We start from the raw sequence: 10,434 nt of genomic DNA, 5'->3' as shown, positions 1-10,434 counted from the left end.
CAATTGAGATGGCATCCGCTAAGCATTGCCCTTCCCAGAGCACCCAGAAAGTCTGAGAACATTTGTCCTGCTGTAGAGCCACTGGACAGCTGCTTTGTAAAATGAACATGCTGGTCATTATTAATTACTCCGGCACCCAGAAATGGGGAAGATTTGTCATGGTTAAGGCAGGCTGGTGGCATTGCCAGTGCTCATTACGTATTTTAGAAAGAGACCTTACAGCTATCACTTCTCTGGTTCTATAGCATGTCCATGAGCAATGTTAGATACATGCTACTGAAATATTGCTCACATAATCGTCGTTACCAGAAGAAGTATTCTACAGGCATTCAGACTATTAAGAAACATGAAAAAACCTACACTAAAAAAAGCCCCTACTGATTTACTCTGCAGATTACCAAACCCATTTAAATGGCATTCACTCTTTCAAACCCGGAGTGAGCTATCAATAAATATAATATATATCTTTAAACTGGAGACTCCATTGGTAAAGTGATGCTATTCATTCCCCTATGCACAGAGGGTGCTTAATGCACTCTGATGTGGTCATGATCCACATGCACGTGATCTATGTGCTAGACCGGTAAAATTAGAGGCTGTATCTTCTCCTCCATTGTGCTTGTAAAAAGATAGATAATACTCTGCCAGCTTCAGAACAGAAGATGCCTTCTCAAGGCACAGGAATATTTCTTTGGCCAAACCACTCGCAAGTACCTACTTCAAGTATGATTAAAAAAAAAAAAGGAAAAAAAAAATCAAAGTAGCTCATTGGCTTCCAAGTAGGGAATCAGTGTTTGATCTCTCTTCAAAAACTTTGCTTTCGTATTACTCTGTGCTAGGAGAGCCAGGGGTGGGAGGAGGAGGTAATGTTCAAAAGGTACTTTCAGTTCTGCAGGTCAACTTTTAAAAGAAAGGAAGGCAGAAAGGTGGTAACTTGGAACAGGGGAAGGGGGGCAAAGGGATCAGAGGACCAATGGTACTGGACAAATTTTCATGGTTGGAAATGCTGTAGGAGAGCAACAGAAAGGCTTCAAGGGTATGGAAAGCTTAGAATCTTTAGAAATTAAAATGGGCGGGGGGGGGGGGGGGGGGGGGAGAGAGGAGGAGGAGAAACAGAGAGAGAATGCGAATTTCACTATATTTCTAAAAGCAGCAGCAGCAATTAATTCCAAGTTTACTATGTACACTAAAACAGAGAAACAGAAAGGATGTCTAATGAAGAAATGCAAGCTGGTGCTACTTAACCAAGAGCACAAAACTAGTATTTAAGGTTTAACATGAGACAAGTATTACTTAGCTATTGTGAAGCTATTTAGAAAGCTTACAACCTAGCAGCACTTGGTACTATACTAGGTGCAGTAATTTGCTTGGGTATCTTTTAGTCACTGGATGAAAGCAGCATCCTCGGTGCTGACAAAGACAGTCTTTCTCAGTTATTAGGAATGATACAGTCTTCACAAACTGTTCACAGAAGAACAAAATAAATACATTCAAAGGCTCCTCTGCTAGGCAACGTCTCTTACAAAGCATAAAGATGTATAAAGGAGCAGAAAGGGTTAATGCATTAACACACAAACCTGACGATATATACAGAAACACACAAGAACAGCCAAAAAATTTGATTAAAAAAAAAAGGTAGCCTGCCCCTGCTTTTTTTGCTGAATAAAACATTCTGTGCTAAGTCCCTCTTGTAAATGGAGAACTTCAGAGCTACTGCAGACCTTCCCAAAGGACGGCTGTGGTTCCCTGGGCCACATGCAACAGCCGCTGGAATGGGGCACCAGGACAGGGAAGGCTGGACCCTACATCCCACACGTCTCCTGTAGAAATCAGCCACCTAGCCGGGCATCACCTACCGCTGCCATTGCACATCCCTGAATCATGCTCAGAGACAGCTGCCTTCATAGGTTTGCTCTTCTTGAACATAAAAGTCCTGAGAAAAGAGCAGCTGAGTTTTCCCTCAAGCACGCTGGCCAGCCTGCAGAGGACTATGACCTATTCTGAGGTAGAAGAAAGACCAAGGACACTCGCCGAGTCTGAAGGGATGAGCCCGTCGTTGCTCCCTCTCGGAGCCTGGCAGGAAGGCAGTTCAGGTTTCACCGTGCAGATAAGGTGATCACCACTAGCTTGGTCAGGATATTGAGTTAGCGGCGTAATGGTATTTCCCTACTCGGAAAGATCTTCCTACCAGAGTCAGGTGGTAAATTCAGAAGAGAGAAATAGTTGTGTCCCTTAACACAAAGGCAGAAGGCACATTTTGAATTAAAATGAAGTGCCCGAGGCACATGACACCCCATCCCTCCCCTCCAAACCACCAGGAACTGCATTCCATGCACACATTTGCTTATGCTGCAGCCAAAGCCAAAATTAACACTCACAGACCCCACAGAAGCTCCAAAAGCATCTTCTGCTATAGCAGAAACAGGAGCGCACAAGCTCATCTGCATAGAAATAGTTTGCTGCAAGTGAGCAATGCAGGAGCCTGCCACGTGGCTTGGATCCCAGTTTTCAGCACGTTATCACGTAGCAGTTCAGGTGATGCTGACCATGGGTTGGAGTTGCTGTCTAGAAGTCTAATTATGGAGAATTAGTCTCTATGTATATGAGATGCACCTTGTTCCTTACACGGCAAGAACTCCTTATTAACCCAGTTATTGGATATTCCCTGAAAGGCTTAGTGCACTTCAGAGACATGCTTCTGACCTGTATTTGTAGCACAGGTTTCAGAGGGATTGCTTGCTCACCGCAGCCTTTTCATTTCCTAATAAAGGAACTTTTAATGTAGCAATTTTACTGCTGCATGTGCACTGCAAAGCGTGCCTGAGATGCATGGGATAGCTCTTCTTGAATAGCTCTGTTAGGTGATGGCAACGATGTTCTCACTGAAGTGCTTCAAGTCAATGGAGCAGCATGAAAAAGAGACAACTTCATCCATCCGGTTGACAAAGTGAATTCTGTATTTGTTCTGGCTGAAGGTACTTGCTCTGAGTTAACGTCTGCTTTGAGAAGAGACTATTCTGCATTCAGAATAAACCTGCAGCAGTCGCCAAATAAAGTGACAACCTGTTGCATCTCCTTACAAAACTAAAATATGTCATATAGTAGTGTTCCTATCACAGTCCTTTCTCATCATCAGCCAAAGAGTGGGATTTTTCTGGACAGGTTACAACTGAAGGAGCCTCTGCTGACAGCACCAGCCTTGTGCTGTACAGGATGGATCTGGAGAGCATAGAAACCTTAATTAAAGCACTTAAGCTCTCTCCTTGCTCTCCAGCTAATTTTACAGAGTATGAGGAAAAACATGTGCAGCGCAGGAGGAGAACTCCCAGGGCAGAGAGACTGCCGAGACAGCGCAGCAAGCGCTGCGTCCCTATAGACATGTCCCACCACAGAGGGTGCACAGCTTCAGAGGAGAATGAAGGGATCACCAGGGAACTTCAAAAGGATGCACTCCTGCACAAGAATGGCTGCGCACGGCTCCTCTGCCTGCTGTCCCACCATGACCTGCTCACCAAAGGCACAGGCGTTACGCCAGAGCAAAGTGAAGTGCTTTAGCAGGACAGCTTTGGGGTGTTGGGAGATTAAGGAGAGACTGATACTCATCGATACTGTCAAAAGAGACCTGCCGTCATCTGTCTTCCCTTAGTAGGGCAAAACCATCAGAGTGCATATATTAGACAAACTAGGAAACTCATCTTCTGCATATGGACAGAGAAAGAAATCGTGCTGTATCCAGAAGGGAAATACCTCCCTCCTCCCATACCCCCACAAAGGACCACTCGCCTCAACTCCTCTTGCTGCAGTCCCACACGTAGTGTTTGTGCCTAGTGCCAAAATCAAAGACTCCCAAACCAGTTGTGCTGGTTTTGGCTGGGATAGAGTTAATTTTCTTCATAGTGGCTAGTATGGGGCTATGTTTTGGATTTGTGCTGGAAACAGTGTTGATAACACAGGGATGTTTTCGTTACTGCTGAGCAGTGCTTACACAGAGTCAAGGCCTTTTCTGCTCCTCACAGCAGCCCACCAGTGAGTAGGCTGGGGGCGCACAAGAAGTTGGGAGGGGACACGGCCAGGACAGCTGACCCCAACTGACCAGAGGGATATCACACACCACATGATGTCATGCTCAGCATATAAAGCTGGGGGAAGAAGAAGGAAGGGGGGGACGTTTGGAGCGATGGCATTTGTCTTGCCAAGTAACCGTTACGCGTGATAGAGCCCTGCTTTCCTGGAGATGGCTGAACACCTGCCTGCCGATGGGAAGGAGTGAATGAATTCCTTGTTTTGCTTTGCTTGCGTGTGCGGCTTTTGCTTTACCTGTTAAACTGTCTTTATCTCAACCCACGAGTTTTCTCACTTTTACTCTTCTGATTCTCTCCCCCATCCCAGCAGGGGGGAGTGAGCAAGTGGCTCTGTGGGAGTTAGTTGCCGCCTGGGGTTAAACCACAACACCAGTTCTGTTCTAAAGGCTGGGTTTTGGGGCCAGAACTGGGTGAATGAAGTGGGTGTGACCCTGCACAATGGGGGATGTTTTGGCACCAGCCACCACCACCTGCAGCCAGAAGTTTCACAGGGGACCAAGGAGGGGCCAGCAGCAGAGGGTATCACACTACCACCAGCTGATGGAGATGCTCACTGGTTGGAAAAAGTGAGAAATGCCTGGTTTGGAAGGCTTTCCTGCAAGATCTGCACATTGTGGCCCTCATCTGCCTGGGGGGTCCCTGAGCACCACCACCCCCCTAGGCAACCCACAAACCCTACAAACCACAGGGCATGAATTCCAGCTCTCCAGAGAATTAAGGGGGAAATGAGCTGACATTTAAAAGGCATTTAAGACCGTGTCATTCTGAATATTTATGCTGATGAAGCAATACTTAGCTTGAGAGCAGGGAGGTGAAAGCAAGACATCTAGAAATTGAAGATCTGCAGTGAAGTACTGCATTTCATAGGATACTTAGCAAGAGTAAACAGACCCTTTTTGCCTGTAAAGGGCAGACAAAAAGCAGACATAAAACTGTAGGAAAGGAAGCAGGTTTACCTCAGTCTGCCCAGACTATATGTAACAGTATCTTCAATGTCAAATTATTTTTTTTGGTCAGAGAGCTACTGCCTGTGCTTTCTTTAGAGATGGAGTGAGGAAAGAGCTAAACCTTCCCTGTTCGTCACCACGGTTCTTCTCTAGAAAAGCATTAAAGTCTTCATCTCCCACCCTCCCAAAAAAGATGTTAGTTTGGGAGTAGTAAATGCTCCTCTGTATTCTCTTTCTATGGTGCTGTGAGAGCCTGACACTATGATGAGAAAAAACTTGTGAGCTGCTGTGTACATGTCCCAAATTCCACGTTTCTGGAAGTTTTTAGCTGCTCACTGCAGCTTTCTCCCTCCCCACAAAACATTTCAGGGGGAGGGAGGGAGGGAGGGGGGAGGGGTTGTTCGCTTGTCTTTCCCCCCCAGACTATTACCAGGGCACGGCATGAAAGGGGAGCAAGGGGAGCAAGGGATGCGGTGGAGGCTGCCCTGTGCCTTGGCAGAAAGGGCCCTTTTAAAGGTCCCCGAACTGAAAGAAGTTGAGCCGCTGTTGTTGTGGCTTCGGCAACAAAGCACGGATTGTTATTAAGGAACACTCAGCAAAAAGTGATACTATTTGTGCTTCTGCCTCCCCCCAGCAGCCCCGCCAGCCAGCAGAGGAGCAGCCACAGCTCACGTTCCTCCCACATGCAGCTATCCCAGCAAAGCCTGTGTAATTGCAGGACATGATTTCACACCAGCATTAAGGGATGTAAAGCCAGGCTGCCATGGCCCCATCATCATATTTATGGGCTTCACCTCAGTATTGCACGAGAGCCCACACAGTGTGTGAAGGGGAGGAGGAACAGCCCTGGTGCAGGCACCCCTACCACAACATTATTAGAGCATCCTCATATAGGTACGTCATGTATGGAGGGGTATATGTGCGCAAAAAATGGACAGACAGCCAAACCGACCCAGGCAGAGCAGAGTCCCAACATCCCTGGATACCCTCAGCGTCCCCAGCTCCTGCCATTCCCCACACTGAATCTATCTTCCATGCTCAGCACTTTGTCTTTCAGGGGATTGCAAATCAATTTGCAGACATTACTGGAAAAGTTTAAACTCCCGTTTCAAGGGGGAGGGTGGCAGGTATTTCCAAATGAAAATCTCTGGGCAGGTGGCTACTTTGCATCCAGTGATAATCAATAGCATTTAGACCCGAGTGCTTCATTTGTCAACTACGTTTTAAGAGCACAATCTCAGCACCCTGAAGCCAAATCCTCCCTAACCGTTCCTTCCAGCACATAGCTCTCTTCTGGACAGCTGAGCTTTATCACACTTAAGCAGAGACTCTAAAACATCTATGCTATTATATGCACTTACATCCTCTCTTAGATCAGACACAGACCAAGTGTCATAATTACATCAACTTTTTAATAGGCACTGAGTGGTGGTGCAAAGGGGCTGGGGAAAAATCAGCAGCAACAGAGGCAGCTAAAACAATATTAAAGGGGTATTCGCAGGAAAGGAGAGCGCTTCTACCTGCAGAAATTACTTGGGAAGTTCCTAAGACTCACACAGACCCTGAAGACTGATTTTTTTTTCCTTTTTTTTTTTGCTACCGGTCTCATCTGTCCCCTCCTCCACCGCTGTCCCAGATTCCTGGTAGGGTTAGATTTCCTACAAGGCTGAGCACAGATATCTTAAAGTGTTATTCTGTAAAAACAAACAGCAAAACATGCAGAGTAGAACTGCAGGACAACAGCAGCAGAACAGGCTCCTACCATTTGATAACGTCATTGCCGAGACCCCCAAACCCAGGTTTCACACGTCCTGATGCTTTAAAACACATAGTGGAGGCATGCAAGCGGAAGGCTGCTTTAGCAAGAGTGATCCCCAAGAAAAGAGGTTAAAGCCCATGGGAATGACTTCAGTGTGGCCAAAGGGAAGTTTAAGATCAGGCTATAAAGACGTTTGGACTCTCTAAGGGCACAGGGAAGCAGGGGATGCACTACGAGCCAAGGAGCCTAATGCAAGATAAGGGCTCATCAAATCACCAATCACATGAGATTATAAGCCAGTATTAGCCCTCACCCCAAAACCCGTGCAGTTTGGCTATTTTGCAATATGTGTATTAACAATGAGACTGCTCAAGACAAAACCCAGCGGTTCCTAACAGGAGGAAAAAGCTGGGTTCACCAGAAGAAAGTTTGGGGCTGACTACCCAGAGAGGAAACATGGCCGCAGGGAGCTCCCCCAGAGCACGGCCAGCTCCAAACATGGGGGGGGAAAGCCACAATATTTCTTTCCTAAGCAGGCAATTAGCGTAAGACACAGACAGAGGCAGTAATACAAACTGCAACTGTATAAGCAATACTAGGCAAGGTTGGGAGAGGATGGGCTACAGGAGGCAGGCACAGAAAGAGTTTCCAGCTTTCACGCGGCAAGAACAGGCAGCACAGGCAGCTGCCAAACCTACTGCTCCCCAGTCGATATCTGCCCCTTCCATTGTAAGGATCATTTCAGTGCACAGAGGGTTCAGCACAGACATCCCAAGCATTAAGGTATCTTTAATAATTTATTCAAGTGAGCAAGTAGTTGGGGCTTTTTTGTTGTTGTTTGTGGGTTTTTTGTTGCTTTGGGTTTTTTTTACTGCAACTTTCCACCAATTAGCTGCCACTGCACCTATCCAGACCTTTGCCTGGAATAGCTGGCATATTAAATAGAAATTGCCTCAAGACCCAAAGTTGCATTACTACCTGCCCAAGAACTTCCACGGCCAGCTCCAAACATGGGAAGAGTCACCCCATGTTCTTCTGCCTTTCTCACTCCAAAAAGCTATGAGCATCCTCTTCAGATGAAGTTAGGCTGGGAAAATAAAGCCGTTATAAGCTTACAAGGGGCTCATATACTATAGACGTTGGGAGGAAGGAGAGGAGATAGGAGGAACCGAGAAGCTCCTAAAGGAGGTGCTTTGAATAGGAATAGGTTTGGGTTCACACCTTAAGGGATTGCTGGTACAGAGAGATTTCTGTGCATTTCTGCTGCTGTTAGGCAACGCACGTCCAGGCAGGCAGCGTTGCCTCCCTCCTCGAGTACTGCTCTGACTACAGCAAAAGCTGTATTCCCCTTCCCACAAGAAGTCATGGTCCCCTTCTGTGTGCGGGCTGCAACAGGGTCCCTGACCTTCCCTAGGAAGCACTCGAAGCGGCTGGCAGCACATAGCATGCTGTAGGGTAGAGAAGCTCAAGAACTTCTTTTTGTGCTTTTCGATGATAAAATTTTAGAACTAATATTGTATGTGCCCAAGGCTTGTTATTTGAAGGTTCGTTTGAGACTTCCTAAATATAAACTTCATGGAAATTTGAAGAATTAAAATATTTCTGCTTTTGCTTCAGAAATAGTAACTAAAGAATGCTGCTTGCACCATCAACCAAGCAATATGGCGGATTTCCACAAAGAGGGCTTTTTGCTTCCTTTTTTAGAAGAGTAGTGATGTTGGGGGGGGCGGGGTGGGGGAGGAATCACCCCCCAGTACCGTGCCAGATTTGTTTCATTTGTTATATATTTTCCCTTATGAAACTCGTACTACAGTGAACAAAATGCATGTGAGGATGGAATACTGAACTACTAGTACAAACCATGAAATGTCTTTAAAGTTGATTGACATTCTCTCTGCTTCTCCTTTTTTTGTTGTTTTGACAGGGAGAAAAGCACTACTGCCAACACCAAACCATTCAAGTGTCCAAAAAACACCAACCAAACAAAAGAGTTATTAAACTGAACCTCCGCATTTGAAAATGCAGCTAGAAGAGAATACAAGCCAACATTGTCAGTGGCGGTCTTTGTCCCTGTGCCAGTGACATGGAGATGTCTCTCTTCTGACTCAGTGAAAAGGAATCACCAGAGTACAAGAGATTATGTTTGCAAGTGTAAAATAGTTCAAGAAATCTCAACTTCAACACTTGCAATTTATTTAAAACACTTTTCTTTTGCAGTTGCTCTGCCTGAGGAAGCACGTAGCACAAGTAAGTCTATCCCCTGAGTGTTTAAAACCTATTTTGTAGATTAGCTAGTTTATAAACACCACAGAAGAGCACAGAAAGAGTTTTTTCCTTTCATAACATGTATCCTTGTTGTTACGTTTATATCTCATTTCCTAGAACCTCTTCTCCTTTTAATGCTCAGCCGGCTGCTGAGAAAGCATTACTGAATGCCACAGCAAAAACCTAAATAAATTGCTTCTTCATTGCCTGCTTCTCATCTTGTGAGCACTTTCAGAAACTTAAAAATAAAGAGACAAAAGTAGTACTATACTGATGCTCTTCTTGGAATTTGTTTCTCGAACTCACAATGTTTTGTGCCCTGCCACCTTCAGCTCAAGTCTCCCCTTATCCCCCCTTCCCTCCATCCTCAAACTTCCAACCCAAGTCCAGCACACTTTCTGGAGGAACTGGCAGTTAGCAGTAACGTATAGGTCCCATTAGAGTTATGCACTATGATCATGTTACTATATGGCATGTAGCATACTCCGTAGGAGTTGTTTAAAATGTTACATCAGGGGTTGAACATTCAGCAGTTAAGGGCATATGCTAAAGTTGCAGAGAGCTTTAATGCATACCTGGGGCGTCACAGAACTTAAACATAACCCTATATGAACAGACCACACTGTGAGATTTAAATCTGAGATTTCAACTGCACACTGACCGATATTTCATTCTGAACAGTTTAAGTCTGGCAAAGTTTAAAGCAATCAAAGATAAGGTCATAACACAAGAAGCATCGGATACCAGCAGTAACTGATACGGCTGCCCTACCTGAAATAAAGTCTCTGCTCTTGGCAACTTTGAGCTAAACCCAAGCCTAACAGGGAGGCGCTTGACATCACTGTGGGCAGGAGTTCCCATTTATGCTGCCTGTGAGCACACAGGTACCCCAAGCTATACTTTGAGCAACTTAAATTGTCACTGCTTCAGTTAAACAGCTCACATTAGCGCTCCTCTCCGTGGCATGGCTTATGGCAGCAGAAGAATTTTTAACCATCTGAACCAAGAAGCGTTTACCAGTTCCAGAGACTTTGAAAATCTTACTTTCCCAGGCTCAGCCACTGGATGCAGACTGGCCAGACCCCCCGCCCCAGTGCTCACACCCCCAGCACTCCAGCACAGGGGCATGGTAGGGTCAAAGAGCCCCTCGGGAGCCCCTCTGTACCAGCTCCCTTTCCAGCCATGATCAGATCCTGCCTTCCAACAGCAACCCCCTCCCACACACACAGTGCTTTTGGTTCCTGGCTTTTTTTCTTTTGACACTAAGCAATACCAGTCCAAAAAAAAAAAATATTAAGCCACTAATCATAAGTACTCAGAAGTTACAGCATAGCAGTAACCACTAATTATTTGCAGCGCAAAAAGCTGTTTATGAGACTGC

Source organism: Pygoscelis adeliae, unplaced genomic scaffold, assembly GCF_000699105.1.
Source record: "Pygoscelis adeliae isolate BGI_AS28 unplaced genomic scaffold, ASM69910v1 Scaffold402, whole genome shotgun sequence".
NCBI classification, from domain to species: domain Eukaryota; kingdom Metazoa; phylum Chordata; class Aves; order Sphenisciformes; family Spheniscidae; genus Pygoscelis; species Pygoscelis adeliae.
Note: the sequence above shows the minus strand (reverse complement) of the source record.